At 38.4% G+C, this 11,607-nt stretch overlaps 1 protein-coding gene and 1 pseudogene across 1 annotated transcript in view; one reads left to right on the top strand and one right to left on the bottom strand.

The window, feature by feature from the left end:
- The window catches only part of LOC112816976 (developmentally-regulated GTP-binding protein 1-like), a 1,502-nt pseudogene extending 1,297 nt beyond the window's left edge, over positions 1–205 (bottom strand).
- SDK1 (sidekick cell adhesion molecule 1) overlaps positions 1–11,607 on the top strand; it is an 893,742-nt gene that overhangs the window by 23,191 nt on the left and 858,944 nt on the right. The window lies entirely within an intron of this gene.

The raw sequence follows: 11,607 nt of genomic DNA, 5'->3' as shown, positions 1-11,607 counted from the left end.
TCAAATAAATAAAAATCTTTAAAAAAAAAAAAAAACCTTCTCCTGGCCCACCACCACCACCACCACCTTTTGGGGTAATGAGCTCTCTACGAAGCTTAGCAAGGCTAGCCTTAAGCAGCCCTAGGTAGTGTACTGTGGCCTTGTTCTTTTGAGTCTGAGCAATCTCGGCTTCGATCTCCACAGTCTTGGCTAAGGTGCTGCTCATGGTGGCGAGTCACGGGGCGTGGGGAGAGCGTAGTGGCCTCTGCACAGACTACTTCCCCCTACACAACCGTGGGGGTACCTGCCAAGGCCACCAGGCGCTACTCTGTAGTGCTTATTTCTTGTGAGAAATGACATGAGTGGGTTAAAAACTCTCACCATGCTGAAGTATATGTAGTGAAAAAGGCTCTTTTCTGATCTCAGTCCCTTGGTCCCCTCTGCCTGAGGCCATCACTGTTCCCAGTTTGAATATTCTTTCAATGATATTTTTTGTATGTGTGACCATATATATCTTTTCTCCCAGCCCTTGACTTTATGCAAAATGTAGCATACTTTTACTTTGGAGACTGGCCTCAGCACAATTGTCTTTTTTCACTTAACATTGTATCTTAGAGAACATTCGTATTGGCACATGTAGATATCTCTATCTCATTTTTAAATACATAGAAAATGTGCTTTTAAGCCGTTGGCTAAGGTGTATTGGCATTATAACATAATAGTGTCATGAGTTTAAGAGCTGGGTTAAAATTCTGGCTCTGCCATTTATGAGCTGTGTGACCTTGGACAAGTTATATAACCAGTTGCTCCTTTATAAAATGAAAGGTTAGTATCTCTTCACAAGGTTTTTGTAAGGATTAGAAGAGAGAATGTATGTAAAGCATTTAGCATAGTGTCTTGCTTAATAAATCATAACTATTTGCTCATTAATTTATCATCAGATCAGATGAACCCCTAATGTGTTTCTCCTTCCTTAACTAAAACAAAATACACAGAAGGCATTGCATATTTCTTGATCTTTTAACTTACCTTGTCTGTCCTTTTCTTCCATTGTATGCTTTCCTTCTTCCTTCCCCATCCTTTCCTCAACAAATGTTACATTTCTTTTACTTTTTGACATATCTTGGCTTGTTGATGACTTTACTGACCTACCATATCATCTCTGTCATTGCATTAGGTATCATCAATTGTGGTTTATTATAAAACCGCACAGAGAAGAAATATTTCTGTTGATGATACTCCAGAGTGAATTTAATGTCAGCAATCGAAATTTTTCAAGTCACTAGGCAGAATGATTCTTTTTGTGACTGGAATTTCAGCTGGGATAGAACTGAGATTTGGATACAGATGGCAACTGGCAGAGAGTAATAAATGTAGGGCTGAGATACCACAGAAGCACTTCAATGGTGTGGGGCTGTCTGGGGTTGGCCCTAGGAGGCCAGTCATGAGCGGATGGGGGAGGGGGAGAGTGTGCATGGGGAGGGCGGAGACACAGCAACCCCATTGTTCACTAAAAACTGTCAGGATAATGATAAGTCAGAGGCATTGGGGCCTCATGGGGGAATGGTATGCAGGGTGTGGTGTGTACAAAATAGAATAATACGGTGTCTGTAAACTAGATGAGTTGCCTTACTGAGCTGTTTTAATGTTCTGCTCCAGGGTACAAGAAGTCTAGCTAGGAAATCCCCCCACCGTTTTCATAGGGGATGCATGGATCTCATTTGACAGGGGTCTGTCAAGCTGTCATGCTTGGAGGAGTCAGGATTGCTGTACCTACAAATATTTGTGTAGGGCCCTTTAAGGGAGTTGAGTGTAAGAGCATCTGGGGATTTAGACCTAGTGAGTTTAAGGTATTCAAATCAGTGTGATTCCATCTATACCCACCAGCTGGTGTGATCTAAGCAAGCCAGTTGACATTTTAGAGGTTTCTTTTGTGCCCTCTTCAAGAGTGGTTTTTGGCTTCTTGGCCCTGATATGTTTTCACTACTTGGATGATGTGTATTTGTACTGTTTGATACTAATGTTCTTGTCCCTTTTGAGTGTCTGTCATTGTATGCCACAGTGATGAGCAAGGATTGGTTATCCACTCCCAGGGTACCTGGTAATGGCCTGCATGTCCCTGGTCTGCCTGTTGCCAACTCAAATCTCCTTTTTGCTGTAGGTCTGTAATCACTGAAGGAAATACGTAGAAATGCAGCACTAAAATACGTTTGAAATGTTCTGTTCAAGAATTTGACTTTTTTTTGGTACTGTTTCTTTATATTAAAAATCGGATTTTTTCTTCAACTTGCCTAAATCTAACATATTCTTAATAATCCTTTCTTTCCCCACTTACTTTTCTGAAAATCTGAACATTTAAAGAGATGACGGCTTGACTGTGTACCAAGGCTTTCTGAGAAAGGGAGAAAATGAATTTGCTTCATAGAATTGCCCAGAAGTGGTGGGAAGATTATAGTGTGGCAGAGTTGTAATTCTTCTGCCCTTTTGAAACAGTTCTTCCAGATCCCTTTCCCCATTCTGTTCTGATGTGTGGGTTTAAGACACTCCAGGTGATTCTGCTTTGCACACAAGTTCCCCTCTCTTCCTCCCCAGCCCCCCTAAATGCGTGTATACACCCAAAGAGGGAGACTGTCTAGATGCCTGATTCTAATTTCCAGATGTTTGCCCTCTTTTGCAGTTTTAGCCGTCTTCTTTTTTTTCCCTATCCCTTGTTATTATTTTACACATAATACCTTGAAGTCTGTGGAGAAAGCTACAAGTAAACTAAAAATGTTTATATATTATACAGAATAAGAACTCCTATTCCTGTAAATCGCTGCATGGCATTCAGAATTGTGTATTTCAGCATCCCAGTTCTTCCTTTAAAGTAGTTTTAACATTGGTTGATTTTTCTCTTGGTTGGTATATAAAAACTCTAAAGATAGAGCAAACATTTTGACCCAATTTTGTTCTTTACAAATAAGTCATCAGAAATCAGATTTGTGCCAGTTCAGTCTTTGTAGATTTTAAGTCAAATATCTTGTCTATCTTAAGCAGTTGCTCTGTTTAAATAGTAATTGTTACAACCATCTCAGAATAAGTCCTACTTGAGTTATGGAATTTGTTCACTCATCTGTGTTAAGAAAGGAAGACCTTTCGTGTATCTTTTGCTGTTTATAGAATAAGATCAAACTGTATATATAACATTAAACTTGACAAAAAATTGTTTAAAATGATTTTGATGTCAGGCATTAGAGAAATGAGTATGTTGGTACTGTCAGGGAAAGTGTGGCTTACAAATATCAGCTAAGGCTAAGCAGTCTTACTTTAAACCTGTGCTTGATAAAAATTGAATGTAGCCTGTACACTCTGACAGAGGATCATGAAATTCTTGAAGTATGTATTTTTCTTCTGAAATTTAACTTTTGCTAATGTAATACAGGATTTAGTGATACCTTGCCATTTAAACATTTTAAGATATTTCAGGGCATATCAACTGAAGGCTCTTGAAATGAAAAGTGTATTTAAGTGTATTTATTGTATGTGAAAAGAAAATCTTTTTTGAAACTCATTCTTTAAAAAAAATCCAGAATGATGATACCACGGATTTTTGTTTTTTTGTTTTTAGAAGCCTCAAAATCAAAGTAAAAATGAATTAGAAAGTCATCTTTGATTTTTCTGGATCACTTAATTTGAATTTATTTCAGAGCACATAAAGTTTCTTGGAGTGCAGTAATGATGAGGGAATCCTGGGTGATCAGCCTTGGGCGGTGAGCTTTGGCCTGTCCTGCCACCTCTGGTTCTGGGGGTTCAGCCCAGGACTGTGATTGAGGTGCATCTATCAGAAGAACTCAAGGCATTTACTTGATTGATACTGAATCAGAATAATGGTCAATTTACATGAAAAACAAGCAATGCCTTTTTTTTCAGCTTTATTGAGAAATAATTGACATATATCACTGTATAAATTTAGGATGTATAGCTTGATGGTTTGATTTACATATATGTGCGATGATTGTTGCAGTAGGTTCAGCCAACATCAATCATCTCATAGATAGAATACAAAGAAAGAAGAAACAAAATTTTTTCTCCTTGTAAAATGTGAACTCTTAGGATTTGCTCTTAATAATTGTCCTATCATAGAGCGGTGTTAACTGTAGTCATCATGTTGTATGTTACATCTCAAGTACTTATTTATCTTTTTTTTATTATGAGTTTCAGGTGTATAGCTTTATAATTAGAAACTACACATTACAGAAAATCATCACCAGAAGTCCTGTTTCCATCCATCACCATACAGTTGGCCTCCTTCACCATTTCATCCAACCTCCTTCCCCTCTAGTAACCACTAGTCTGTTCTTTGTATCTATGACTTTATTTTGTTCATTTATTTTTTTAGATTACACATACGACTGAAATCATACAGTATTTGTTTTTCTCTGACTTATTTCGCTTAGCATTATCCCTTCAAGGTCCATTCATATTGTTGTAGATGGCAATATTTCATTCTTCTATGGCTGAGTAGTATTCCATTGCATAAATACATCACATCTTCTTTATTCATTCATCTATCAGTGGACACTTAGGTTGTTTCCCTATCTTTGCTGTTGTAAATAGCTAAGGGGTCCGTGTATGTTTTTGAAGTAGTGCTTTTGTATTGGAAATAAATACCCAGAATTGGAATAGCTGGGTCATATGGTGGTTCCATTCTTGAGGATTTTCTATAATGTTTTCCAAAGTGGCTGTGCCAATTTTCAATCCCACCAGTAGAGTATTAGGGTCCCCCTTTTCCCTGCATCCTCTCCCAACACTTGGTATTTCTTGTCTTTTTGATAATAGCTATTCTCACAGGTGTAAGTTGATATCTCATTGTGATTTTGATTTGCATTTCCCCAATAATTAGTAATGTTGAGCGTCTTTTCATGTGCCTGTAGGCCATCTTTGGAAAAATGTCTGTTCAGGTCCTCTGCCCATTTTTAATTGTAGCTTCTTTTGTCGAATTGTAGGAGTTCTTTATATTTTTTGGATATTATCCCCTTATCAGTGATAAGGTTTGCAAGTATTTTCTCTCAGTAGGTTGCCTTTTTGTTATAATGATAGTTTTCTTCGCTGTACAGAAGCTTTCTAGGTTGACGTAGTCTTGTTTATTTTCATGTTTTCCTTTGTAGCCAGATCCACAAAGATGTCAGTAAGACTGATGTGAAGAAGCTTACTGCCTATGTTTTCTTTTAGGAGTTTTATAGTTTCAGGTCTTACATTCACGTATTTAATCCATTTTGAGTTAATATGTGTTTGGTGCAAGTTAATGGTCTAGTTTCACTTTCTACATGTGGCTGTCTAATTTTCCCAGCACTGTTTATTGAAGGAAACTGTTTTTTCTCCGTTGTATGTTCTTGGTTCCTTTGTGGTAGATTAATTGTCCATATATGTGTGGGTTTATTTCTGGACTCTCAATTCTGTTACGTTGATCCATGTGTGTGCTTCCCCCCCCCCAATACCATACTTTTTTAAAAAGATTATTTATTTGTCAGAGAGAGAGCACAAGCAGGGGGAGCAGCAGTCAGAGGGAGAAGCAGGCTCCCTGCTGAGCAAGGAGCCTGATGCGGAACTTGATCCTGGGATCCTGGGATCATGACCTGAGTGGAAGGCAGACGCTTAACCAACTGAGCCACCCAGGCATCCCCCCAATACCATACTTTTAAAAATTACTATAGCTTTGTAATATGGTTTGAAATCAGGGAGTGTAGTACCTCAGCTTTGTTTTTCTTTCTCAAGATTGCTTTGGCTGTTCAGGATCTTTTGTGGGTTTGTACAAATTTTAGAGTTATTTGTCCTAATTGTAAGAAGTATGCCATTGGAATTTTGATGGGGATTGTATTGAATCTGTAGATTGCTTTGGAAGTATGGACATTTTAACAATATTCTTCCAAACCATGAGCATGGAATATCTTTCCATTTATTTTTGTCTTGTTCAATTTCTGTCAGTGTCTTAAAGTTTTCAGTGTACAAGTCATTCACCTTCTTAGTTATATTTGTTCCTAGGTGTTTTATTGTTTTTGATGTGGTTGTAAGTGGGATTGTTTACTCAATTTGTTTTTCTGATGCTTTTGTTACTAGTGTATAGAAACACTGCAGATTTCTGTATATTGGGCTTGTATCCTTCAAATTTACTGAAATCATTTTTTCTAAAATTTTTTTTTCTTTTGGTGGTTTCTTCAGGGTTTTCTATATGTAGTATAATGTTAGTTGCAAATAATGAGTTTTACTTCTTCCTTTCCAATTTGGATGCCTTTTATTTCTTTTTGCAGCCTAATTCTTGTGGCTAGGCCTTACAATACCGTGTTGAATAAAACTGGCAAGAGTGGGCATCCTTGTGCTGTTCCTGTGCTGACAGGAAAAGCTTTTAGCTTTTCACTATTGAGGATGATGTGAGTTGTAGGATTGTCCTATATGGCTTTTATTATGTTGAGGTACATGCCCTCTGTACCCAGTTTGTTGAGAGTTTTTATCCTAAATGGATGTTGCATTTTGTGTAATGCTTTTTTTAATGTGTTGTAGCCTGTTGATTGACTTGTGGTTGTTGAACCATCCTTGCATCCCTTAAATAAAGCTCACTTGATTGTGGTGTATGATGCGGGTAATGTACTAATGTTTGGTGTGTATGTGTTCATGGGGGCCTCTTTTGATTGTATTTCTGTGGTATCATTTGTAATGTCTCCTTTTTCATTTATAGTTTTGTTAATTTAGGTCCTCTCTTTCCTTAGTCTAGCTAATAAGGGTTTGTCATTTTTGTTATCTTTTTCAAGGAAACAATACTTTGGTTAATTTTTTTCTCTATTTCTGCTATAATCTTTATTTCCTTTTTTCTGCCAACTTCGGGCTTGATTTGTTCTTTTGTTTTTCAGGCATAGAGTTAGGTTTTTTTTTTTTTGGTGAGATATTTCTTTTTAATGTGGGCATTTATTGCTCTGAATTTCCCTCCTAGAATGCTTTTGCTACATTCTGTATGCTCTGGTGTGTTTCCTTTTTGATTTGTCTCAAACTTTATTTCCCTTTTTAATTTTTTCTTTGATCCATTGGTTGTTTGGAGAGTATTGTTTAATTTCCATGTGTTCTTAAATTTCCAGTTTTCCTCTTGTTAATGATTTTTAGTTTTATGCCATTGTGGTCAGAGTAGATACTTGGTGTGATTTCAGTGTTCTTGAATTTGCTCAGAGCGGTATTGTGGCCTAACATATGGTCTGTCCTAGAAAATGTTTCATATGTGCTTGAGAAGAATGTGTATTCTTTTGTTGGATAAGATATTCTGTATATTTTAGGTCTATTTGGTCTGTAGTGTTCAAATCTGCTGTTCCCTTATTGATTCCCTAGATGATATATCCATTGTTGAGACTGGGGTATTAAAGCCCTCAACTATTACTGTGTTACTGTTTATTCTTTTAGCTTTGTTAGGTTTTGCTTTATATATTTAGGTGCTCTGATGTTGGGCACATAAATATTTAAAATTAATATATCTTGATTGACCTCTTTATCATTATGCATTCACCTTCTTTGTTTTTACCAGTTTTAAAGTTTGTTTTGTCTGTTATAAATCCACTTTTATGCTTTTATTGGGTTACCATTTGCTTTAAATGAGTTCTTCCATTTCTTCACTCTATGTGTGTCTTTAAGGCTTAAGTGAGTCTCTTGTAGCTAGCATATCATTGAATCTTTTAACTCATTTAGCCATTCTCTGTCATTTGCTTGGATAATTTAATGTGTTTACCTTTAAAGTAATTATTGATAGGTAATGACTTACTATTGCTATTTTGTTCATTGTTTTCTGGTAGTTTTGTAGATCCATTGTTCCTTGTTTCTTCACCTGCTTTTTTTGTGTTTTGATTTCTTTTGATATCTGTATGCTTTGACTTATATTCTGTTGTGTAATTGCTGTACATTTTTCTTTTGTGGTTACTATGAGGCTTACATAAAATATCTTCTAATTATAACTTGTTTCAAGCTGATGACAACTTCAGTAATATTTCAAGACTATACTTTTACTTCTCCCGCTCACATTTTAGGTTATTACTGTTAGAATTTACATATTTTTATATTGTAGAACTATTAACACATTGCTGTGATTACGGTAACTTTTACTACATTCATTTTAATTTTCAAACTAGAGTTTTAAGTGAATTATGCACAATCATTGCCAAATTACACATTCTGACTTTGAGCATATATTTATCATGAGTGGTGAGTTTTATGCTACATTTTTATGTTCTTATGATGTTGATTAGCATCTTTTTTCTTCCACTCAACTCCCTTTAGCATTTCTTGTAAGAGAGGTCTAGTGGCAATGAACTCCCTTAGTTTTTATTTATTTGGGAAAGTCTTCATCCCTCCTTCTTTTCTGAAGGGCAGCTTTGCTAGGTATAATACTCTTGGTTGACAGTTATTTTCTTTCATATTTTGAATATGTCATCCTATTTTCTCTTGGCCTGATGTTTCTAATGAGAAATCTGCCGACAGATTTATAGGAGGTCCTTTGTATGTAACTACTTACATACTTTTAAAATTCTTTAATTTGACTTTTAAAAATTATGTGTCTGTATAGCCCTTTTGGGCTCAACCTATTTGGGGTCCTTTGGGCCCCATGGATCTGGGTGTCTTTCTCTCACCAGGTTCAGGAAGCTTTCAACCTCTATTGGTTTAAAAATACTGTCTGTGCCTTTCTGTTTCCTTTTTGGAATTTCCATAATGTGAATATTGTTTCTTTTCATTGTGTCTTGTAAGTCTCAGAGTTTCTTCACTCTTTTTCATTCCTTTTTTCTTCTCTAACTGGGTAATTTCTAATGTCCTAACTTCCAGGTCATTGATTTTTTTCTTCAGTATGGTTGAATCTGCTTTTGAAACCCTCTGTTGAATTACCTACTACATTTTTCACCTCTAGGATTACTGTTCTGTGGTTTTTTTTTTTTTTTTTTGATGGTGTCTATTGCTTTGTTGATCTTATTTTTGTTCATTGTTTCCCTGACTTCCTCTAGTTGTTTCTGTGTTCCTTTAGTTCATTAAACTTTTTTATTTTAAAGATTTTATTTGTCGGAGAGAGAGAGAGAGTACAAGTAGAGAGGGCAGCAGGCAGAGGGAGAAGCAGGCTCCCCGCTGAGCAAGAAGCTCGGTGTAGGGCTCTATCCCCAGACCCTGGGATCATGATCTGAACTGAAGGCAGATGCTTAACCAGCTGAGCCACTGAGGCATCCCTTCATTTAACTTTTTAACGGAGATTATTCGGAATTCTTTTTCTGATAGTTCACAGGTTTCCATTTTTTAAATATGTTATTAAAGCTTGTGTTATTAGAGCTTGTTGTGTCATATTTACTTGGTACTTCATGATCCTTGATTGATTATGTTGGTATCTGCTCATCTGAATAATCAGGTTTCTTTTTCAGTCTTTGTAGGTTTGCTTAGGCAGACTGATCTTCACCAGTCAGTTCAGTTTGGGTTTCTGTGCCTCTTGGTAATATCCTTTTGCAGGTGGGGTCTGCTATTGTCTTTTTGAGTGAGGCAACTCTGACCTGTGAAGTTGAAGATAGGTGTTGTACCATTGGTTGAGAACAGCTAGATAGGACTGCTGGGTTGGACACTACTAAAGGGATGCTTTAGGATGGGCCCTGGGGCTGCCTGGATTCTCTGGTCAGGCTTACTAGAAGATTGGGATGGGTACTATATTCACTCATAGATTGGGCTGTGGTAAGCAGGATAGGACCTAGGGCCTGTACGGCTTGTTTGGAGACCTGAATCAGGCCACAGTGTGCACTGAATTCCCTGGACATGTGAGGCCATCACAGGGGAAAAGCCACAGGCAGTGCTTTTTGTCCAAGTGACACTCTAAACAGGGCTGTTGGAAGGGCTTTGTAGTTTCTCATGTGCTCTGGTTATGTTTTTTGGTTGGGCAGGCTGGAGCTGTACTCATTAATGATGGGGCTATGAATTAGTTTCCCTCTGGGCACAGTGGGAGAAGCAGCTCTGAAGTCAGCAGAGCTCTTCGTTGTCCCATCTCAAGCTGACCCACACCCTAAATTCCCTGGTTGAACAGGTTCACTGGTTTTACTCTGCAGATTATCAGCTCTGCCTACCCTTCTCTTGGGCTTGAGTGCCACTGGTCTGCATGACTTTCAGGCATTCCCACCAGCCCCTTTTGTCAGATGTGGCCAGGAGACACATTCTACAGTGGGTGGGACTGTGACTCTGCTCCTTACTTGGTTGTAGGCAGACAGGCTCTAGGGCTGGCAAAACTCCTTGTTTGAGGATCTGAATCAAGCCGGTCTGTATACCCTGCAGAGTTCCTTGGACAGTTCCACTGACGTGATTCTACAGATGGACAAAAGCCTGCTGGTTGGGATTACTTTTCTTAGGCACTGTGGATATAGACTTGGTCCCCCAAGATCCTTGTGTTGATTGTTGCTTTCCTTTTCCCACCCCTCTGTTACAGTCAGTTTTCCAGTGGCTGGGCCCTGCAGATTCCCCTGCAGTCCCCATTGAGGTCAAACTAGTGGCTTCCACATAGCTACTCACACTGCTGGCGGGGGGAGCATGGCTGGTTGTCCCTCTGGTGTTATCTTTTCCCACTGGAGGATCTAGAGCCTGAGGGGAGACCTCTCTGGAGGCTTGGTACTTTGCTGGCTTGGGGATGGGCAGTGTTGTCAATTTATAGCTGATTCTCTTATCCTTCTGGTGCAGTCTATCTTCTGCTCTGTGGTGCAGGGGGCGGTGCTTCAGATTAACCCTGGTGTTCTAGGATTCTCTCATTGCTCTTCTTGTTCTTGAATAGTTGTTAGTTCTTGTTGTGAGAGAGAGTGAAGTCAGGAACAACCCATGGTGCCATCTTGGTCACATCATCCTTCCCTCTTCCCTCCCTCCCTCCCTCTCTCCCTCTCTTTGTTAAAATTTAAAGATATTGTAAAGATCATACGGTGTTTGAAGTTATTTTCCAAAAAAATACTCCTTGGGGCTCCTGGATGGCTCAGTCGGTTAAGTGTCTGCCTTCAGCTCAGGTCATGATCGTGGAGTTCTGGGATGGAGCTCCATGTTGGGCTCCCTGCTCAGCAGGAAGACTGCTTCTCTCCCTCTCCCTCTGCTCCTGCCCCTGCTTGTGCTCTCTCACTCACTCTCTCAAATAAATAAAATCTTAAAAAAAACATTTTATATAAAACTCATTTTTTGTCATATTATGACTGAAGTTATTTTTTAAGCTAAGACTTAATAAAATAAATGTGGAGTTATTTTTGCTTACTTTGTAAACATATTTACAGTTAAGCTGTATAAGAATATATAGGGAGAGAGACACCTCTGTCCCTCCAGCCTTTTTGTCCCCTCCCGTCACAGGTAACCATTTTTATTAGCGTCTCTCTTTTTTTAAAAATTTAATTGAGGCAAATTTCATACTGTAAAAATAGCCATTTTATTTATTTATTTTTGAAGATTTTATTTGACAGGAAGAGTGCACCTGCACAAATAAGCAGAGCGGCAGACAGAGGGAGAGAGTGAAGCAGAAGCAGGTTCCCTACTGAGCAGAGAGCCAGGGGATGGGGAGCTCAGTCCCAGGACCCTGGGATCATGACCTGAGCTGAAGGCAGATGCTTAACCAACTGAGACACCCAGGTGCCC

Source organism: Callorhinus ursinus, unplaced genomic scaffold (genome assembly GCF_003265705.2).
Source record: "Callorhinus ursinus isolate GAN/ISIS: 27379988/994484 unplaced genomic scaffold, GSC_fseal_2.0 scaffold70, whole genome shotgun sequence".
NCBI lineage: Eukaryota > Metazoa > Chordata > Mammalia > Carnivora > Otariidae > Callorhinus > Callorhinus ursinus.
Note: the sequence above shows the minus strand (reverse complement) of the source record. Positions and strands in the feature narration are given on the sequence as shown.